Here is a 12,808-nt window from a genome sequence, read left to right as displayed (position 1 = left end):
CTGCCGTGTTCAGTGTTGGAGTCATTATTACACATACAGTATTGCACACCTTTCTTAACAGTAATGCAGTACATCACTTAATTACTCTAAAAAAGTAATTTGTTACACTACTCATTACATTACTTTACATTATTTTCCTCCTCTGACATGTAAACTGAACTTATCTGATTATAGCGGGAGTGCAAGAACCAACAAGGGGGATCGATACGCAGGCACACTAACAATTCAGAAGAACTGGACTACTGGGAACCAGTTTTCTACAAGAACTCAAGTCCCATCCTCACAGCCTAGACACTAAACTTAACCTGTACAAATTTCTAACCTGCACCCTCGAACCAGAAATTCCTAAATTCCTTTAAAGGTCTTTATTTATGTGAAAAGCAGTCTTAATCTTTTCCTGCTCTTAAAATGTTCTCTTAAAGATGATCAACTGATGGCGTCATACTGAGAGGATCAAGGGTCATGAGCTCTCAATAAGACTTCCAGAACTTTAATATTTTGCTTATAAGTTGTGTCACCATGGCGGACAAAAAAGGTCACTGACTAACGGACATTATGCCAGCTAAAAAAGATAAAATAGAGAACGCCGAGAAAAGACCTCCAAAGCCTAATTTACAACTTCGAAGCCAGGCCAGCCCGGAGGCTAACCTTGAAGCTATTAACAAAAGCATGGCTGAAGCTAACCCAAGCTACCCCTTCGATTATGATATCTTAACTGCAAAAATAACAGATGTGGTTGGTGTGATTGTAGAAGGGAAGATGGATGTTATTAAAAACAAAATTGACGCTATTCAGGCAACCCTTGACGGCAACACAAGACGCCTTGATGAAGCCGAAACCCGCATATCGAATGCGGAAGATATAATTGCCGACATGGAAGCCAGGCTAGAAAGTTAGATGTGCATGTTCTCGAACCGGCTGAAGCTCGAAGTAGAAGAGATAATCTCCGCATATTTGGTGTCAAGGAAGGTGTGGAAGGAGTGAATGCTATTACATATTTTGAAACGTGTCTTCTCCTGTGTTCTTGCAGTAGATTTCAATTGCACTTTAGACCCAAAAATGGATCAAAATCCACCACCCAAAAACTCATTATCCAGAATGCGGGAAGCTATCAAGGGGATGTGTTCTGACTTGCACCTGGTAGATATATGGAGAACTCTCCATCCAGGTGAAAAAGATTATATTTTTTATTCAAATCCACATAATAGTTTCTGCTGTGTTGATTATTTCCTTGTCTCGAGGGAGGTCCTTGATAGAGTTAGTGTTTGTGATATAGGCATGCGCATACTGTCTGATCATGCAGATGTTCATTTAAATATCTCACCGCCTCAAGCTCACGCAACTCCACGTAATTGGCGATTAAATCCATCATTGTTAAATAATTCTATGTTTTGGACTTTTATAAAAGAACAAGTTGAACTTTTTTTACGGACAAATGATAATGAAAACACAAATCCTTCTACCCTCTGGGAGACAATGAAGGCATACTTACGTGGTGTTATAATTTCGTATTGTATAGCGAAAAAGAAAGAATCTTTAAAACAACAATTGGACCTAGAAAAAAATTTGCAAATTTAGAATACTCACTTAAAATAATTTTTTCACCTGACGTACTGAAAAAAACAGAAGCCACTAGATCAGCTCTGAATCAACTTCTGACTCAAAAAGCAGAGGCCAGTATATTTTATGGTGAGCATAGGCTGTTTGAGATGGCAGATAAGCCTGGGTGCCTATTGGCACGTCTGGCTGCTGGGAAACTAGAATCCCGTGCTATAATGTCATTAAAAGATGAAAGAAGGCAGTGTGGCGGACCACCAGGCGGCTCCACTCACACCCAAGTTGAAGGGAAGTGCTGGGGTGGAGATTTTGGTGCTTACTACATGTGAAGTTCTGAGAGTCAGTTAATAAAGTTGGAGTGAGACACTGAGACCTCTCCTGTCGTTATTACATACCTCCACATTGGTGACCCCTGTAGCGAACATGCTAAGGCTTGACAATGAAGCCAGCTCCGGCCTGGAAGCATCGGCTGCTGCCGGACCTTCACCTCCGCCGATGGCTGCGTTTGCTGTGGCGCTTAAATTGCCGGATTTTTGGCTTCACAATCTCCTTCATAGTTCGTGCACGTAGAAGCTCAGTTTGCTCTTCGTGGAGTTTCAGCCGACGATACTAAATACCACCATGTGGTGGCCTCACTTGACCCGCTGTCAACCCGCCGCGTGATGACTCTCCTCCGGGACGCCCCAGCCCAAGGCAAGTACGCCGCCCTCAAGGCTCTGCTACTGCGGCGTTACTCCCTCTCTGATGCTGAGCGGGCCGAGAAACTCCTTTTCCTCGCGGACCTGGGCAACGGCACCGCTCTCGAGCATGCTGTCCTTGCTGGGCGCGGATGACGGAGGATTTGTCTTCACCCACCTCTTTCTCCGACAGCTGCCAGCTCTAGTGCATGCTGGCCTTGCCAACTCCCCGCTATTGGCCACGAAGGATTACCGCTCCCTTGCGGAAGAGGCGGATCGCATCCTCCTGGCTACCAGGACTTTCGGCGTCCAGGCGATTGTTCAGGACTCACCAGCGTTTTCCCCCGCCCCCTCACCGATGCTCCAGGGGCCCTCCGACTCGTCCACGGTGGCCGGAATCGCTGCACGGCGGCACCGCAGCACCGCGGCACTGCGGTGGCACCGCGGCAAGGGGCTTTGTTTTTATCACCAGCGTTTTGGAGCGAAGGCACGGCGCTGTCTTCCGCCTTGCAGTTTCCAGATCCAGGGAAACGGGCATGTCAGCGCTCTGTAGCAGCCGCGACCGCTGGCAACAAGGAAAGGCTGCTTTTCTTAGAGAAGAGCCTTCTTCCCCCGGCTGGCTCGGACAGGCTAGCTGAGGGCTGCGGGCCATTGCTAACAGCGGCTAAAGGCTCTCCCATCAAAACTTTCTGTGAAAGGTTGGTGACTGTTTGCTTTCACGACCGTGACTTTCAGTGGAACTTTGTTGTTGCTGCTAGCTCTGTGCCTATAATAGGCGCTGATTTTCTTTGTGCTCACGGACTGCTGGTTGATGTTGCTAACAGACGTTTAATTGATGCTGTGTCATTTTCCTCATTACCCTGTTTGACTCGGGGTGCTCAGCCCGTGGTGCATGCTAACTCAGTAGATTCGGGTGACGTTTTTCAGTGTTTGCTTTCTGAGTTTCCCTCACTCACTGTCCCCACTTTCTCGAGCACGGTGACGAAGCATGGGGTGGAGCATTACATACAGTAACTACAGTAGGGCCCCCGGTGTTTGCGCACGCCGCCTCGACCCTGCCAAACTGGCTGTCGCTCGGGAAGAATTTGCCACCATGGAGCATCTGGGCATCGTGCAGCGTTCGAATAGTGCCTGGGCTTCCCCATTACACATGGTGCCTAAATCTGATGGTCGGTGGCGACCTTGTGGGGATTTCCGCCATCTTAATAATGTCACAGAGAACGATCGTTATCCCATTCCCCACATCCAAGATTTTTCTGCCCATCTTGCGGGGACCTCGGTTTTTTCGAAGATCGATTTGGTACGGGGATATCACCAGGTTCCCGTGCGCGCGGAGGATGTCCCCAAAACCGCCATAATTACACCTTTCGGCCGTTTGGCCTGAAAGGTGCCGCCCAAACTTTCCAGCGGTTGATGGACTCGGTCTTGCGTGGGCTGCCCTTTGTTTTTGTATATCTTGATGATATACTGGTGGCCAGCAGCTCGAAGGAGCAGCACATGTTCCATCTGCGTCAGGTTTTTCAGCGTTTGGCGGAGCATGGACTGATTATTAATCCGTCTAAATGCCAGTTGGGTTGCCCGTTCTCGATTTCCTTGGGCACCGTATTTCCGCCGAGGGTGCGGTTCCGTTGCCTGACAAAGTCCGAGCTGTTTCGGAATTTCCGCGTCCCACGAATGTTAAGGCACTGCAGGAATTTTTGGGGATGGTGAATTTTTACAACCGTCTTCTCCCCAGAGCGGCACATCTGCTGAAGCCCCTTTATGGGGCGTTAAAAGGTAAGAAAGCTAATGACTCCATTGACTGGTTTCCGGAAAGCATCCAAGCGTTTTCTGATGCTAAGTCAGCGTTAGCTAATGCTGCCCTTCTGGCCCACCCATCCCCCTCAGCGCCGATTGCGTTGACCACCGATGCATCGGACATAGCGGTAGGTGCGGTGCTGGAACAGCGAATCTCGGGTGTCTGGCAACCGCTCGCCTTTTTCAGCCGTACGCTGCGTGACAGCGAACGCAATTACAGCGTTTTTGACAGGGAGCTACTGGCACTCCACCTGGCGACTCGTCATTTCCGTTTTTTTCTCGAGGGTCGTCACTTTACCGCATACGTGGACCACAAACCCTTGACGTTTGCCATGTCCAAGGTTTCTGATCCATGGAGTGCACGCCAGCAGCGCCAGTTGGCAGCCATTTCTGAGTTTACCACGGACATTCGGCATGTGGCTGGTAAATCCAGTCATGTCTGACTGTTTGTCCCGTGCTCTGGTTTCTCCCGTCTTTCTCGGCATAGACTACTCCGCCATGGCTGCCGATCAGAGCGGTGACCCGGACATCCTCGCGCTTAAATCCACCCAGACGGGCCTCATACTAGAGGACAGACCCGTGCAGGACGGTGGTCCCCTCCTCGTCTGTGACGTTTCCACCGGCTGTAAAGAAGAAGAGCTAGCGTATTTGTGACTCCAATCCCAGACTTCCCTTTCGGACCTAGGACCCCCGTTTCCCTCACTGTATATATCTCCACCTGGTGATTGTGTAAATAAACGTTGTTTTCCCCTGAACTCTGCTCTGCGCCTGAGTCCTACTACACCGCATGAGATTATATCCTTTGCAAATGCTCCCGATAAGTCTTAACAAAACAATTGTAAGAGAAATTGAAAAAGACCTGTCAAGGTTTATTTGGAGGGGTAAGAAACCAACAGATTAAGCGTTACAGCTGCCCAAAGATAAAGGGGGTCTTGCCTTTCTTAACATTATGCTTTATAACTGGTCATGCCATAGTAGAGTCATACATGAATGGATCCACGCATATCTAAAAGAGACAGAGAATCCCCTTGAAGCCTGGACATGTTCGCCATTTAATCTCTTAAGTGAACTAGTGAGTAAATATACTAAAAAACATAACAAAGTAATGATTGATACTTATTTAAAAATATGGTGGGATATGAACAAATACACTGAAAGTAATCCGATACTGAGTTACCTAACACCTTTTACAAATAATCGGCACTTTACACCTGGAATGACAAGTGCAGTATTTCAGAGATGGCTTGCTGCTGGTTGGTGATTTGTTTATTGGGAATGTTTGTATGTCTTTTGAGCAGGTCCAAAAGAAATATGGTATACATCAAATGGATTTTTTTTGCATTTTTACAGGCCTGTCACTTAATTACTTCAAGTTTTGATACTTTACACAATACAGTGCAAGTAGTGGAAATTTCTTTTTACATTTAAATGCAGATAAAAGTACTATAAGACAGTTTTATAATACACTACAAGGCCATAACAAACACAATATTGGAAAACTTATCAGGAGTTGGGAGGGAGACCTCCAGTGTCATTGTGATGATCATGCCTGGAGTGAGTGCATACAATCTATGCATTCTTTATTTCTTAATAATAGATTTAAAGAAACACAATATAATTTTTTACTTAGACAGTATAGGACAGCAGTCCCCAACCTTTTTTGCGCCACGGACCGGTTTATGACTGACAATATTTTCACGGACCGGCCTTTAAGGTGTCGCGGATAAATCCAACAAAATAAAACTAGTACCGGCACCGAAAAAAAGAAGATTTATTCATAACACATGTGAAAAGACCAAGGAAAACCGAGTTAACGATAAAAACGATAACAAAATAACGCTGAAAACCGATAAAAACCCTGAAAACCATACATTTCACTCTCACTCTTCACTCTTCAACTCTCGCGGCCCGGTACCAAATGACTCACAGACCGGTCCGAAGCCCGGGGGTTGGGGACCGCTGGTATAGGACACCTACTTTTCTGAATAAACTTGATCCGAGTAGGCACAATGTGCTAAATGTACATCTGCGGTGGGGACCTACTTGCATTGTCTTTGGACTTGCTCAAAAATTAAAGGGTATACTTAAAAGCAGAATACAAAAAGATCCAGCTCAGTATTTATTGGGGCTGCCAACTCTGAACAAATTTCCAGATAAAAACAAATATTAACTATTATGTAAATTATTATTCTTGGCAAGAAAATGTATTGTTTTTAATTGGATCAATAAAAAACAACCAACATTAACTCTGTGGTATAAAGAAATCTTTAGAGCCTTACCAATGGAAAGACTGAGTGCAAAACTAAGCGGTAATGACGATATCTTTTTGGATATATGGCGCCCTTTAATGGATTACTTACCTGATGATCTGAGGGAAATTATACTGAGAGGGGCAGCCCCACTTCAATGGCAGGTTGGGTTTGTCAGAACAAATGTGTAAAAGGGTTGTAGATCTAATTATTACTATCTACCATATTGTATTAGTTTTATATGTCTACACAAAGAACCATGGAATTCTGCTCTATATCAGGAGCCAAACTAACAGTTTAAGAATGACTAAACTCAGCAATTTTGTGACAGGCCTGACACACTGCTCTTCTCCCTCCGTTTTCCATTCTGTCTCTCTCTTTCTACCACACACACACACATCTCTAACTGCAGCATGTCTTCCATATGAATCCACCGTTGACCTCAAGCTTTCTCTCCCTTCCTTATTCAAGCAACAGCTAAGACAAGGAAATGCACAAATGAGTAGCAGCCAGGGTGACAATGAAACAGTAAAGAATGCACTTTTGTCAAAGTTTCACAGTGAACTGAAAACATGCTTTGAAAAAGTCCATTTTCTTTGATTTCTCTTATGATTAAAAGAAACAAAGAAACCAAAACCAAAAATCAACCAATCCCGCTAAGAAATATTCTGCATGCATAAGCAGCGTGAGCTCCATTTTTATTTTTGCCTGCAGTTTTCTTCTCATAAAAACAATTTTACAGGCACTGCTTACATGCTGGCAGGTATGTGCCTCAATAAAAGGCTTTTGTTTGCAAATTGCACAAAATACATTTTTTGCAACTACACAGAGGGCACTGTACTGCTGCAAATGTGGAGACTGTGTGCCCTGTGAAAACCATTCGCTGGCTTTAAAATTTGGTCATAATGGAAGAGCAAGTGTAGATGTTGTAATAAATTACTTCACACCGTTTTTAAGGCAAAATTGTATTTTATTTTATGTACACTGGGAATAATAACCCTAACTGGGAAATAAAAATTAGACTCAAGCCCACTGTTACATTGATTTCAATGGCTCCTTCTTTTGTAAAACACAGATCAGATTAAATGGGGTCCTATTGTGGTCATTTTCAAATCCATATTTTTAATTATAGAACTCAATTAGAATAGTTTGGCATGACTAGTACTTCCCAGTAACGCTTATTTATTTTTATGACAGGCCATCATTTATTCTCTGTCTGGAACAAGCCCTTCCCCTTGCTTTTAAGTCAACCTTCTCCTGACTGCCTGCTTCTTATAACAGAATATTTGAAAAGCACATGACAAGGGGTGGCTGTAGCTCAGCAGGCAGAGCAGGGAATCTGCTAGTCAGGTTGATGGTTTGATCCCTGGCTGTGCCAGTCTGTATGCCAAATAGCCCTGAATGGGCAAGATATTGACCCCATATACAGTAGGAACCGTATCTGTTTTTCAAAGGAGTGTAGTCATAGTTCCCTTTAATAATGAATTAGTCTGAAATGTCCTTATAAGTAGCTTCCGTAAGTGTGAGATCCAGAACATGTTGTTCCTGTCAGCAGGTAACAGGACCTGGGCCCTCCACGGATTATTTGCCACAAATCTTAAAGGCTGACAGACTCGTGTCAGTCAAAATTGGTGTTTTATTGCGACTCAGCCTTAAGGCACAAAGGTAGTGAGAGCATTTACTATATGATACAAAATTAATACAGGTCATAGGAAAACTTGTCAGTCCATTGGAAAGCATGAATGGCTTCTTGACAGCCAACAGCCAACAGCCAACCATTTGTGTTAAATCATCTTTAAACAGCACATGGATAACGTTTCATAAGGACCAGAATTTCAAATACTTTTCATATACTGTAGATTGTTTTTCGGCCTTCCAATTTTCTTTGTCCTCCCTTCTCCAGTTTCCTTATATTTTTAGGGAAATTTCGAGATATTATGTTTTTGTAACAAGCTGTAAGAAATTGCCTAAAGATGTCATTTGAAAGTGGCTCTTTGCTAAGTTGACACTAATGTTGCAGGTCTGAAACATCAGTAGACCTACTGCTTGTCGCACACAGCTGTCAGATTCTTTCCTTTGACCTTAACAAACACCTGTAGCATCACACAGCAAGAAAAAAAATGATTAGTGTGTCTTTAAATTGAGAGTAATTTACATGTGCGCATGTGGCACATCAGTGATAACCTCATTAGCACTGACTTGTTCACAATCTGATGATAAATAGTGATGGATGTTTCTGTCGTTCCACATACTCCAGGTTTCTAACTGTTACAACAGGTTGGTAACAAAGGAACCTTTCTTTGGAGGAATCTTGAGCACCACCACAGCTGCCATGACATTTATCAACATAAGCCTATTGTTACATATAAAATAACATTTCAGTGGTTTGATTGTGTTATGGAACTGAAGCTGGACTGGGAGGTTTGAACTGAAAAAAAAGCTGGTGAAAAGAATTATTAGAAAAGGTGAATATTGTGTGGATGGGAGGAGAGGAGGACAGGATCAGAGATCAAAGGCAGGATCCTGCTGATAGTAACTGTCTCTCCTCCATTATTCATCAGACAGCTGTGCTGTAAGTAGGTTAAACTTTGAGAAAGCAAGAGAGGGGGAAAGATGAAGCTGTCGACTAGCTGGAGCACAGGAGGAACGAGAACATTAAAGAGGAAATAAATGAAATGAATGGTTGATATGGAAGAAAAATAACTGAAAATGAGAGAAACTGGACGCCGTGGTGTTAAAAAACACACTGAGAAATGGCTTTAAAAGGGCAGAAGAGAGAAAAAGCAGAAAATAAGGGAAGAGAAAGCAAATGAACGAAATTAAACTGCACTGTTATTCACTGTGCCTGGGGCAACCAGACAAACAAAAAAAGTGCGTACACATGCATGTAAAGCAGGATTGTTACATGACATCATCATTTAAAGTACACAGTTAATGATGCGAAATGTGCAGGAAGCATAAAAGCTCAATTTTAAGATGTTGTTGGTTGTATTATGGAAGCTGGGCTGTGGACTGAGCCGAGTGCTTACCAACATATTTCAGAGTATCTTTCTGTCTTCTTTGATATTGGGGCTTTTTGGATAAGCTGAACAAGCTGTGGCACGGTAGAGGAATGGCTAACACTGTTGCCTAGCAAAGAGGTTCTGGTTTTGAACCTTTGGGTCAGCTGGGATCTTTCTGTGTGGAGTTTGCATTTTGTGTGCCTGCATGGTTGGCTTCCTCCCAAAGACATGCACATTAGATTAATTGATGAATCTGGGGCTAGCAGTGTGGAGTCAGTGAGAGGACAAAAGAAGAACAAGTCCTCCAGTCCAAACGACAATATCAAGCTTTTGTTGCTTCCCTCAAATACAACAAATTCAATTCAATTCAATTTCATTTCAATTCAATTTTATTTATATAGCGCCAAATCACAACAAAAGTCATGATTCAATGCAGAGAGGTCTATTAACACATAGTGAGTGAGAAAGGTGACTGGAAAGGAAAAACTCAATGCATCATGGGAATCCCCCGGCAGCCTACGTCTATTGCAGCATAACTAAGGGAGGATTCAGGGTCACCTGGTCCAGCCCTAACTATATGCTTTAGCAAAAAGGAAAGTTTTAAGCCTAATCTTAAAAGTAGAGATAGTGTCTGTCTCCTGAATCCAAACTGGAAGCTGGTTCCACAGAAGAGGGGCCTGAAAACTGAAGGCTCTGCCTCCCATTCTACTTTTAAATACTCTAGGAACAACAAGTAGGCCTGCAGAGCGAGAGCGAAGTGCTCTAATAGGGTGATATGGTACTACAAGGTCATTAAGATAAGATGGGGCCTGATTATTTAAGACCTTGTATGTGAGGAGCAGGATTTTGAATTCAATTCTGGATTTAACAGGAAGCCAATGAAGGGAAGCCAAAACAGGAGAAATCTGCTCTCTCTTTCTAGTCCCTGTCAGTACTCTTGCTGCAGCATTTTGGATTAGCTGAAGGCTTTTCAGTGAGTTTTTTGGACATCCTGATAATAATGAATTACAGTCGTCCAGCCTGGAAGTAATAAATGCATGAACTAGTTTTTCAGCGTCACTCTGAGACAGGATATTTCTAATTTTAGAGATGTTGCACAAATGGAAGAAAGCAGTCTTACATATTTGTTTAATATGTGCATTGAAGGACATGTCCTGGTCAAAAATGACTCCAAGGTTCCTCACAGCATTACTGGAGGCCAAGGTAATGCCATCCAGAGTAAGAAAATACAAATACAAATACATCCCATATGAGTGTTTCCAAAACGAGTGTCTACAAGTGGCAGAAGACATCACAACCTTATGTTACGACATGATGTATAAATTCAAGGTAACCTTTTAAGATACAATTTTTTCACTTAATGTTAGTGTGTAATATTAAACTAGAGAACCTACATCTCTTCTGTTCGAATGTAAGGAACTGGGAACTGAGTTTGTCCAGTTATCACTTTCAGAAGTATCACATCCTCTTACATTATCAAAGAGCTTTTTTTGAGAGAACTGAACATGGCACTGATAGCACACATGTATCCAAAAAGAGCAGCTGATGCAGAAAAGCATAACTATCACACACATACACACAATCTCAAATCACATGAAAAACATTACTTATACAGCTGTAAAACACAAATTCACTGACAGTTGTTAGGTGTTAAAAGAATGCACTGAAAACAAAAATAAAAAAACTACTTGAACCAACCTTCCAGGTGGTCACTGGTTCAGGGCCCTTACGGTCTCTTTGCATAGCTGCCAACAAGACTGAGATGCAGGAGCTGGTGTGCCTTCAGTACAGCTGTCCCCAGGCATCAGTGGAGCTTGCAGCATGTTTTGGTGTAACTTGCCACAAACTCAAACACAGAGAAACAAGAAGGTCTCGAGGCAGGGAAATACAAAACAGAATAAGAAAGTTAACAAAGGAACAGAATAAAATGAAATAAACAGGTTGAACTCTATAGATTAAGGTGGCTAAGAGAAGACATTCATAAAACCATTAAATGCAGTCTCATAACCTGGCTACGAACCTATTTGAATGTAGGCATTCTTCTGTGTAACTTTGGATTTAAGCCTATATTACTTATTATTATTTTTAATAGCAAATAATGATATCAAGACAGACCAATTTTAAGTTAGCACAGGAAGGGAAAAAGGTTAAACAGCCATGAGGTATGCACAATTGTGACTCATTGTTTTCATATTATTCTCAGCATCATAAATTGAAGATTTAAAAAAATGCACTACCTGAATTGATGCATCTGAAGCTGAATATTAGACCAGAAAAAAGGGAGAGAGAAAGTGGAGGACACACATCAAAAGCTCAGAGATTGCATTTGAACCTACACCACTGTTTTCTAGTCATGCAGCATGTGGTCACCTGACCACTGAGCTAAACCAGCACACCATAGACAGGCTTTTGATGCCACAGAGAAGAACCAAAGAAACAACTATAACGTTGCCGTGGATACTGTTCAAGCATCATTTGGTAGCCTTCTTTTTGGTCAGATTAATTAATTGGTTCAAAATCTCTGCAACTCTGAATGAATGACAGGTGCATCAAATGAAAAAGTTCTACAAAACAATCAAATGTAATCCCTGCACAACTTACACAAACGTTTTGGTAAAGAACCTTCATGAATATCATTCAGGCTGAAATGCAATTCAGTTCAATTCAGTTCAACTTTATTTATACAGCGCCAAATCACAACAACAGTCCTCTCACTTTATATTGTAAGGGAGACCCTACAACAATACATACAGGAAGAAACCTCCGACAGAACCAGGCTCAGGGAGGGGCGGGGCCATCTGCTGCGACGTTGGGGTGAGAGAAGGAAACGGGATGAAGACATGCTGTGGAAGAGAGACAGATTAATAACATGTATGATTCAATGCAGAGAGGTCTGTTAACATATAGTGAATGAGAAAGGTGTATGAAGAAGAAACACTCATTGCATCACGGGAATCTCCCAGCAGTCTACACCTACTGCAGCATAACCAAGGGAGGATTCTGTGTCACCTGATCTTGCCTTAACTATATGCTTCAGCAAAAAGGAAAGTTTGTGTCATCACACTTGCTGGTATCTATACTATACTATGGAGAATTTTGAACACATTACTCACCTTATCATATATACGTATGTATGGATAGATAGAAACATATATGTATATATATATTAAAAAAATGAATAATAAAAAAAAATACACATGACATATAATGAAATTGCAAGGAGGTATTTCTGTAGTCTATTTATTACTAGATAGTGGAAAAGGGGTGGGATTAAATAAGCTTTTGCTTCTTTCTGCTCCTTTTTGAACATGAAAGTTATTTGGAGTTGTGGTTGCTCGTTTTCCTTTTGTTTTGCTTTGTTCATTTGTCTCTTTTAATTCTATGTTGTTGTACTTTTTCAACATGTTAAAAATAAAGATTCATTCATTCAAACAATCAATCAATCAATGATCACTAGAAGTCACTTAATTTTACAAAGCAATGGTCAATGGTCAATGGTAACTTTATTGTCCCTGATGGGAAATTG

Source organism: Astatotilapia calliptera, chromosome 4, assembly GCF_900246225.1.
Source record: "Astatotilapia calliptera chromosome 4, fAstCal1.2, whole genome shotgun sequence".
Taxonomy (NCBI): domain Eukaryota; kingdom Metazoa; phylum Chordata; class Actinopteri; order Cichliformes; family Cichlidae; genus Astatotilapia; species Astatotilapia calliptera.
Note: the sequence above shows the minus strand (reverse complement) of the source record.